The sequence below is a fragment of the Marmota flaviventris genome, chromosome 8, assembly GCF_047511675.1.
Source record: "Marmota flaviventris isolate mMarFla1 chromosome 8, mMarFla1.hap1, whole genome shotgun sequence".
Lineage (NCBI taxonomy): Eukaryota > Metazoa > Chordata > Mammalia > Rodentia > Sciuridae > Marmota > Marmota flaviventris.
Window position 1 is genome coordinate 107,349,074 of NC_092505.1, and position 9,291 is coordinate 107,358,364.

The following is a 9,291-nucleotide window of genomic DNA, read 5'->3' on the forward strand; positions in this document are numbered from 1 at the left end:
CATCCAGGTAACAGGTCCCATGGGCTGGCTAGCCAGGGCAGACCTCTGTGTGGTCAGCAGCTTTTCTAACCTACAACCAACGTTGTTGACTAATGCAAATCAGTCAATGAGAGATGCCCTTTCCCTCTAGTGGCAAAAGTTGAAAAGACTGATGACAAATAGTGTTTGGTGGGGTGTGGCAAACAAGTCCCCCCGAGTCGCAGCCCAGACTGAATCTTTACTGTCTTTGGCAAGAGCAGAGCATTAGCTATTAAAATCTTTAAAAATTATTATTTTTTGCCCATATCCTCTTTTGAGGAGTTTATTCTTCAGACATAAAAGCTGTCTGCCATAAAAAAAGGTATAACCAAGGATGCTTTTTGCACACTTTTAGTGACAAAATGAAATTGAGACACACTTTCAATGCCTGATGCTCGGACATATTTTGATATAAATATAGCTTGGTGTAATTACGAACTTAATTTCAATTTAAATGAGTGCATGTGGCTGAGTTAGATCTCTGAGTCGCTCCAGGAGGTGACGCAGTCCTTTCACACCGCGTGTGTCCCCGAGGTCCCTGGGGGAGTGGTAGGAGTGTCATGTGTCTGCATGGGTGGGGGGATTAGGAGTTTTTAATGAACTTTCAACATAAAATGCTTACTAATACTCTTAGAATTTAAAAATCACTGGTGAAGAAATATAGTCTCAAGTGGCCTTTGACCAAGGTATGAATGCTGGCCTGCCATGGTGACTGCGGAGTCCCCTACCTGTGCTCACTCCTGGGTCTGGCTCGCTATCAAAAGACACAAAACCAAATGAAGCTGGCAAACTGGATCATGTGTGGTTGGTGTCTCTGTCCCCCGCCCCAGCAGGGAGAGCTCCTGGCCCACCAGGTGCCCACCATGACCTCAGGAGCACTTTCTTCGCTACTGGTGAGTCACCCCCAGGACTGGTCAGCCAGCTAAGGCCATCCCCAGGGGACAGGGTTGAGGAGGCCACGGAACTCGTGCGTTTGCCCACCGCCCAGTGGAGACACTCTCCTAGTCTGCCGAGTTTTCAGAAGCCAGCTCTTCATGTCATTTCTAGCCTGACACAAAGCCACCGTGTCCTTGGGGTTCTGAGAAATCGAATCTCACCTGCGACCTTCCTTTCACAATGCACTTTCCAAAGACTTTGTGGAAGCTCCGCTGCTCAGTTTGGGTTTTCGCTCAGCTTACTGGGCCCAGTAACCTGCGGAGTAACCTTCTGAGTAGTTCTTCATTTAATCTGGGGAGAGACTGTTGTCCACCGAATGGAAGGCGTTGCTGAAGCCGTGAGTATTTCTTTTTATTCCTGTGGAAATATATATATATAAAAATAAATTTTTTTTTACTGGCTTTCTTGACCTCTGTCAAGAGATATAGTGAACTAGACAGCATGGATCTGGCCTGAAGGGCTGAGAGTGGGAAGCAGCAGAACCCACCTGCGCTCCACGTCCGAATCCTGAAACCTGTGAGTGCCTGACCTCACTCAGCAGATGGGAGTCAGTAAGGGCTTTGTGATAGGGAGCCTAGGGAGCCCGTCCCCTTTGGGGAGGACCCAGTCTACTTAGATGGGTCTTTAAAAGCAGACACGCTTTGCCAGTGTGGTGGCGAACACCTGTAATCCCAGAAATGCAGGAGGCCGAGGCAGCAAGATTGCAGATTTGAGGCCAGCCTCAGCAACTTAGTGAAACCCTGTCTCAAAATAAAAAAAATAAAAAGGGCTGGGGTTGTTGCGCAGTGATGGAGCACCCCGGGGTTGGGTCCCAGGACTCTGGATATGGGGATAAAGCAGAGGCTCTGTCCTCATCATAGTGAGAGGTGTCTGTCATAGAATGGCCAGAGAAGCAGCACCGCTGGGTGTTTAGTAGAAGAAGGAAGCCGGTTTCCTCCTGGACCCTCCGGCAGGCAGGCAGCGCTGTGGCCTCGTGGTGGTAGCTCAGGGAGCGCCATGCTGCACCTGACGGCAGGGTGCGCAGGTGCTGCCACGGGGCTCTGGCCCCACTCTCCTCCCAAGGGTCCCTCCTCCCGACTCTCCCCTGCAGCTGCGAGGTGAAGCCCTTTCCTCCTTCCACAGGCAGACTGTTCTCTGATCAGGGCAGACTGGATCAGATGCCCCTCCTGGAAGTGCCAGGTTCACACCTGGGTTCCAAGCAGCTGCAGGAATGGCTGTGCTGGGTCCCCACAGACACGGGGAGCCCAGAGGAGAGGCAGGAGGGGCTGGGACCTCTCCGTGCCTCTGGGTCACTGCCGCTCCGAGGCTCACTCCGGGGTCTCTCTCAGTTGTTGCCAAGAGCCTCTGTCCTGTGGTCTCTCCACGGGCACAGCGCAGGCCCTCCTGCAGCTTCGGGGTCCCCTGGGCCTTCTTGATTCCCGCACCTCTCAGCCAAGACCTTGTACAGCTCTGCTCTCGAGAGCCAGCTCGGCTGGGGCTAGCTGTGCCCCGCATGCCCCTTGGCTACCTGCTCCTGTCCCCTCATGGCAGCTGATCCTGGTCCCCTGTGAACTGTGTTCCCTTGTGGCCTCACAATGCTCCGTACCCCAGTCCTGGCAGCCAGGACTGGTGGAGGGGCCGGCATGGGCCGGAGCCATATCTATGTGGCTCTACTTGGTTTCCCCTGGCCTGTGCCTTGCCTGTTCATCTTGAGATGAGGCCCAGTTAAATGCTCAGGCCTCCTGCCCTCCCTCGCCCCATAGTTCCTTAGGCTGGCGGAGCTTGGTCTGTAGGTGTCCAGAGGTGCCTGGGCCAGCTGCTAGTGCTACCCTTGAGCCCCCTTGGCCCAGCCCCTAGTGCTGGCCTTGAACTCCCCTGGCCTAGCCCCTAGTGCTACCTTGAGCCCCCTGGCCCAGCCCCTAGTGCTGGCCTTGAGCCCCCTGGCCCAGCCCCTAGTGCTGGCCTTGAGCTCCCTGGCCCAGCCCCTAGTGCTCCCCCTGAGCCCCCTGCTCCACTGCCACCAGACGTCAAGTATTCTTTAGGGCTCTCTGCCTGACTCCTAGCTTTATTTCCAGTGCGGAGGATGGAAACCCAAGTCCCACCTGTGGTAGGAAGCACTCTGTCACTCTGCCCCTGAGTCACACCCCAGTCCTTTTTATTTTAGTTTGAGACAGGGTCTCGTTGAGTGGCCCAGACTAGCTGCAGACATGCAATCCTCCTCCCTCAGCCTCCTTTGTCGCCCCTGGAAACCTTGTGTTTTGGGGTATGATTTACATTTCTAAAGGGAACTTAACTGTCCAGAGGTCCCCACAATGACAGAGTGTTGCTTCCTAGGACACAGGAAGCACTGAGGTGGATGGCAGTCCAGGGAGGGGCATCCAGGCCAGGAACCTCGAGGAGGGGGAGAGGCAGGGCAGCATGGGCGAGGAGGGGACCTTGAGGAGGCTCCCTGCTGCCCGTGTGGCTCTGCCCTAGGACTCCCCCAACTCGCCTCCTCCCAAGGCCCCTAAAGGCCTGACTCTTTCCTGTGCTGCCCAAGGTGAGCTTGGGTTCTTCTGAATAGCCTTGAGCTCCCTGAATAGCCCCGTGTGGGTCCACCGGTGGGGACGCAGGGCTCAACTGCATTCAGGCTACGGTGCATTTCATGGTGTTTTCTTTTAGTAGCTCCAGGCTCTCATTCTGTGTCCCCTGGCTGGCTTTTGTTGTCTTGCGCCACCTCGCCTTTGGCTCACGGGGACACGTCCCTGAGCTGTCTTTTTCTTTGTCCACTGCTATAACAAGGTGCCATGGTCCAGCAGCTTACCACCGGCAGAAATCCATTCAGATAGCTCTGGAAGGTGGGAAGTCCAAGGTGGAGGTGCCAGCAGTCAGAGGCTGCTTCACAGATGGCGCCCTCCGCGTCAGCCTCTGAGTCCCTGCCAGGGACCTGCCCTGACCTCGGGTCACTCACCTCCTACGTGGCACTACTGAGCAGGTCTTGAGCACATGCATCTCAGGACAGACCTCAGTCTGCAGCGTGAGCTGACGTCCATCTCACCTGTGGTCCCTCACTCTCTCTTGGCTCCTCGCTCCATTTTCCCGCGTGCTTTCGTCTCTGTAGTTTCTCCCACGGGTCAAGCTCACATCTCTCTCCCTGTTGCTGAGTTTCCACTCTGACCTGCTCCGAGGCCAGCAGGTTGGAGTGGCCCCGAGGCCCCTCGCTCCTGAAAACCTTCTGGTTGCTGCTGCTGATCCCAAACTCTGCTCCTCGCCCGTTAGGGCTGGGATGTTCATGCCTCCTCCAGAGTTTTGTTGACATGTCATCCCCAGCACATCAGTCTTAGGAGGCAGGGCCTCCCGGGATTGACAGTCAGCAACCTCAGGCAGGGGCTGGAGAGAGCTGCCAGACTGCCTTGCCCTGCCTCCTTCCCCCTGAGAGGGCACAGCTTTGTCCCTCCTGGGGGTGTAGCTCCACCTTGGACACCTGGCCCCCGCCTGACTGCAAACCTACCAGCACTTTGTTCTTGAGTTTCTCAGCCTCCAGACACGTGAAAAATAAATTTATATCCTTTAAAAATTACCCAGCCTCAGCTGTTTTATTATAGCAGCACAGAAAGACCAAAACAGCCACGTTAACACTTTGATCTGGAAATCCAGGGGCCTCCTCAAACCGTGAAGCCTGGTGTAGATGCCCGTCAAGCTCTGGGGCATCTGTCTCAGGTCAAATGCCTCCTATCCATGCAGGTGGAGCTGACCTAGGTGTTTGGAAGGAGGTGGCTGTCGCAGGTGGAACCCCAGGTTGTAAGGAAAGAAAAGGCAGAAGCCGGCTGCGGAGCTGGCCACCCACGCGGTAAGGTAACAGGCGGGAGACGACCCCCGGGCACAGTTGGGTAATAGTGGGCATTACCTTAGTGCCCCCTGTGACCAACTCCAGGCCCTGTCATGGCCACTGGATATTTTCTGAGCAGGTGAGGATAAGCCCAGGGTGTGGGACCCACAGAGGAAAAGGACACTGTCCCATGCACAGAGAAGGGTATCTTTCTAGTGGGGTTCTGCTCTGCCCTTTCCTGCTCTGTCATGGCCAGTGCTGCCTCTGATGCAGGACAGGAAGAGGTTAGGGCTCCTTGCAAGCTAGATCCTTGTAAATTGGGAGAGTCTGCATTTATGAAGCGGATCTCTTACAAGGACTTAATGAAACTATAAGTAGGAGGGAAAAAAAAATCACTGCTTGCGAATGCACTATTTTTGTTGGGAAAAAAACCCTATAAATAGCTTTTTCTGCTCTCTGTAATCTTGACTGACATTAATTGGCACCTTCCAATTTGATCAGTCAACAACTCCTCCATCCTTCCCACCATGGATAGCGGACACTTGCCAACTTCTACCTTTTAATCTTGGCAAGAAGGAGTGTTGGCCAAAGGGCCAGCTTATTATTCAGCCTTTTAGGCCAAGTATTTATTCAAAGTATTACGTGATCAGAATTAAATGCAAACCCTTGTTGTGTTTGTCTTCTCCACATCTGCTTCCTCAAGGATGGCTAAGTTTAAGTTGTTGGTGCTCCGAGTCACTAATGAGGAGACTCACGGGGCTCCTTTTGTCCTTGCTCCTAAGTGGTCTGAGGGGTGCTGTAAAACCTTGTGGCCATTGTCCCCAGCATGAACCAGGGGACTGGAACCTTGGAATATCCTGGGGCTGCTGGCCACTCCCCACCCACCACAGAGGGTCTCTCTGGGACTCAGCCCAGGAAGAGGTGTCTGACGCAGTGGCTCCCTGATCACACAGGGGTGACGAACTTCTGAAGGATCCCGTGAGAGCCAGCCCCCCCACCCCCAGAAAATCCACAAAACGCAGAGACATGTCAAGTCCTGCATGTGGTTTCTCAGGCCCTCCCACGGCTTCAGACTGACCATGAGCAGTAAGGAAGGTGCCGTTGGCTTGATGGTGACTTTGTAGCCTTGGTATCAAGGTCTAACCAGGGAGACCGTGGCCTCTACACATGGTATCAAGAGACACACTGCAAAGGCCTGGCTGCTGTGAGCCTGGGGCCTGGCCCGGCAAGCTCTCGGGAAGGGCAGGAGTGGAGTCGCTATCTGTGGTGGAATTCCTCATATGGGCAGGCATCCGCACGGCCTTTAAGGCCTTTCAACTGATTGAACCAGGCTCACCTGGATTACAGAGGGCAGAAACCATGGGTGCTAGGCAGTTTTCTGTCACTGTGGCAAAGTACCTGAGATCATCAACTTTGGGAGGAGAGGCTGACCCTGGTCAGGGCTTCAGATGTTTCGGGCCCTAGCTGCCTGGCACGGCCAGCTTGGGCCTGAGGTAGCACAGTACATCATGGTGGGAGAGTAAGGCAGAGGAGGGCGGCTCTCCTCAGGGTGCCTGGGGGCAAAGAGAGAGGCAGGAAGCAGGTGGGGTCAGTATGTCCCCCCCAGGGCACGCCCCGTGACCTCCCACAGCCTCCACAGCCTCCAGCTGGAGGCTCCCACAGCCTCAGCTCCTACAGGATCCTCCCCGTCCCAGAGCACCACAGGCTGTGACCCGGCCCTGAACACGTGGGCCTTGGGGACTTCCAGATCTGTGGATTACCTTCATAGCCACACTCAGGTTAGAGTTGGGGTCACGGCTGTAGCTGGGCCACCCTGACCCACAAGACCCGCCCCAGCCACGGTGGCATCATACTTAGTAGGACAACATCTTTGTTCCTAGAAGATGCAGGTTGGTGAGATATTTAAGGTGACAAGATTGTTAGGGTCATAGAAGATCTCCTCCGTGGCTTCTCTCCTGTTCAGATGACCCTACTGATAAATGACCAGTAACCAAGGCCCTTCTTGAGGTGAGCAGAAACTGACTGGTACGGGAAATGCTACCTGAGCAGCCAGGGGTTCTGTGTGGAGTTACAAGTATACACCAGCTGGGCGACTGTGGGCAGACTGCTTGCCTACTCTGAGCCCGTTTCCTCACCTGGAAATGGGGATAATCAGGCTTGCTTTACATCTTAATTGTTCAGAGGAATAAATTTGACCATGGTTTGGAAATGCCCTGTTCACAGAGAGCTGCCGAGGAGTTCAGCGCCCAGATCTGAGCTCTGTGTCTCGCACAGGTAACACTGATTGGCAGGTCCTCTAGCGGGTGGTGCGTTGGCGGTGTTTTCTTGTTGTTTATTGGTGGTGTCTGAGACAAGGGTGGCGTCTCAGGCTTGATGAGAGGGCAAAGGGCTTGCTAACCCCTTCAAACCTCTTCTTCCTCTTTGCAGGGGGACAAAAGCACTTTAAACAGCTGCTATGAAGATGTAAAAGGTCAGTGTGAAGGAAATGGAGAGCAGCCCCCAGGGAGAAAGGAGGACCGTGGATGTGGGGGAAGGCATCTCTGGACTTCCACTATTTCCCAGCAACAACTAACTGCTCCCCCTGACGGCCCAACCCAAGATGCAGTCTGCGGTGATTAAGGTCTCACTTAGACCCTATAAAAAATCAGACCCTGGCCTGGGATGTGGCTCAAGCGGTAGCGTGCTCGCCTGGCATGCGTGCGGCCCGGGTTCGATTCTCAGCACCACATACAAACAAAGATGTTGTGTCCGCCGAGAACTAAAAAATAAAATATTAAAATTCTCTCTCTCTTTAAAAAAAAAAAAATCAGACCCCTCTTGTAACCAGTTACCATTTTCTCTCCTGAAAATGGGCCATTCCACTGCTTAATAAAGACAGCCTTGCTGGTCTGTTGGGGTCTGTCCCCAGTTCGGTTATTTTTGCTTTTAAAATGTGCATTTGTGCACTTAGTAGGTGCTTGATCAACAGCCCCAGTGCAACAGTCCTGTGCCCCGTGAGGAACTGCTGCTTAGCATAGGACTTGTGCAGTTTCCAAGTCCTGCCCATAGACCGCACACCTTGGCCATCCTGTTCTTGAAGAAGAAGATAAACAACGCCTATTTTAGTTTGGAAAAAAATCCTAAATTAAGGCTAGATGATTGCTTGGAGTTTGGGGCTAAACAATTAGGCCTGAATACATCAGAGAATCAAAACCGTTTTTTACTTGGGTGCCCACTGCCTGGAGGCAGGCACTGTTTTCAAGGCTGTCTTTCAAGGGTGTCCCTGGGACTCTCAGATAGGACCTCAGAGGGCAGCTGTGAGTGGCAGGAGAGCTCACCTGGGGCAGCACCTGGAGGGACACCCTCCCTGGACCTCCACACGGAGGTAACCGAGCCGAGGCCTCTGGCTGCCAGGAGCCAGGGCTGGTGGACAGGCTGGTGGACATGCTGGTGGACAGCCTGGGGCAGGAAAGGCTTTTATTTTTGTTGACCTGCAGCGAGAGGACTTGATTTGCATGGTCCCTGCTGTGGAGGAAGTGTGACCCCTGCTGCTGCTGTGGACCTGCTAAGTGCTTCTGACCACCGGGCAGTGGACGTCCTGCTGCCACTGCCCCAGCCTGTCCCTCGGAACCAAGGCCTCTGGGGGTGGGGATGGGGGGAGGCCAAGAAAGCATCGGCAGGAAGGCAGAGCCCGGAGAAAGGAGTCCTGGGTGGTGGCCGGGAGCGGGGACATGCCCGCAGGGCCTGGCACACACCCACAGGGCTTGGCACGCTTCTGCAGCGAGCCCCGGTGCCAGAGCTCCTTCTTTATGGCTCCTTCCTTCCCACACCATCTCTAGGGTTTGCTGACTTTTCATTTTGGAATAATTTCACCTACTAAAAAAGTGACAAAAACAGTATGAGGAATTTCCATATGCTCTTCATAGATTCTCCAAATGGCAACATCTGATGGAACTGAAAATTTTAGAAGTTTTTTTTTTTTTAACAGATAACACATCACCTGAAAATGGAGACAACTTGAGACTGGCCATGGGAAGTCCCCCCCTCGCCTGTCCTCATTCACATCCTCTTCGTTGTTCTTTTACAGGCCCCATGCTGGTGGCCTTTCACTGTTAGGTTGGACTTGTGCAGATCCAACCAACGGGCATCTGTACAAACAGACAGACACTCTGTGGTCATTATTCTCCAAACAATGCAGTACAGTAGGTATCTACGTGGCGTTTATGTGAGTATTATAGGTCACCTAGGGATGAGTTTGACTCTACGGGAGGGTGTGGACCTGTGTGAATAGACCAACCATCTTGCCCAAGGGACAGACCTGCAGAGCTGGGTGGGGGCGGGTGTCCTGCCACTCTTGGATACTGAGGGATGACGGTATGCACCTCCCCCTTTCTTTCAAAAGGGTCAACATTGGATAAATTGCACCACAGCTACCTTTCCTCAGTAACCTTATGGGCCAGAGATATTTTCACATCAGTATGTAGTGTTTCCGTGCCTTTTATCCGTTATGTAACTGCCATGGTGAGCATGTACCTCTGTGTGCCTGTTTATTGGTGCTGTGGATGGAACGC

The 9,291-nt window shown here is 53.6% G+C and overlaps 1 long non-coding RNA gene across 5 annotated transcripts in view; it reads left to right on the forward strand.

Annotated features, from left to right (window-relative positions):
* The window catches only part of LOC114091474 (uncharacterized), a 32,492-nt gene extending 24,835 nt beyond the window's left edge, over positions 1-7,657 (forward strand). Inside the window, exons 2-4 of one of the 5 annotated variants that reach the window (XR_011708368.1) lie at positions 4,657-4,767; positions 6,622-7,015; positions 7,169-7,657. This is a non-coding gene — a long non-coding RNA (uncharacterized lncRNA). The other 4 variants (XR_011708369.1, XR_003582496.2, XR_003582495.2 and 1 more) reach the window with 4 other exon arrangements.
* Positions 7,658-9,291: the final 1,634 nt, after the last annotated feature.